Below are 392 nucleotides of genomic sequence, written 5' to 3' on the forward strand. Positions count from 1 at the left end.
TGGTGTACATCAAAGAATAACCACGAGATGGCAATATAGGACAGGGAAAGGCAGAGCCGTATATAGGCTTTGGGGAAAGAAGCATAAAACAGCCTTAAGTAACGGTGTTATATTGCCATCTAGTGGTTACCGGAGATTAACTATGGTGTACATCAAAGAATAACCACGAGATGGCAATATAGGACAGGGAAAGGCAGAGCCCTATAGGCTCTAGCGAAAGCTCCCCCTCACCATAACTGCCGCTAGAAGGCAGCATTTCCCATTTGAGTAAAATGCTCACCCGGATGTGTTTTTTACGAGAAGGAAGTGCTTTCTCTCGGTACTGGCACTGGCTCATTTCTCCGTTTCTCGTTTAGTTGTTCGGAAGAAGCCGCGCACTGGACAGTCTTACC

The 392-nt window shown here is 46.4% G+C and overlaps 1 protein-coding gene across 1 annotated transcript in view; it reads left to right on the forward strand.

Annotated features, from left to right (window-relative positions):
* The first annotated feature begins 332 nt into the window (after positions 1–332).
* Positions 333–392, forward strand: part of ctr9 (CTR9 component of Paf1/RNA polymerase II complex) — a 32,341-nt gene continuing 32,281 nt past the window's right edge. Inside the window, exon 1 of the mRNA XM_076291490.1 lies at positions 333–392. This exon is cut by the window's right edge and continues 83 nt beyond it. The gene's annotated coding sequence lies outside the window, so the exon portion shown is untranslated.

This window comes from Alosa pseudoharengus, unplaced genomic scaffold (assembly GCF_046254945.1).
Source record: "Alosa pseudoharengus isolate Yale_2024_CS ecotype anadromous, Long Island Sound unplaced genomic scaffold, YU_APseudo_1.1 YU_APseudo_1.1_scf_19, whole genome shotgun sequence".
Lineage (NCBI taxonomy): Eukaryota > Metazoa > Chordata > Actinopteri > Clupeiformes > Clupeidae > Alosa > Alosa pseudoharengus.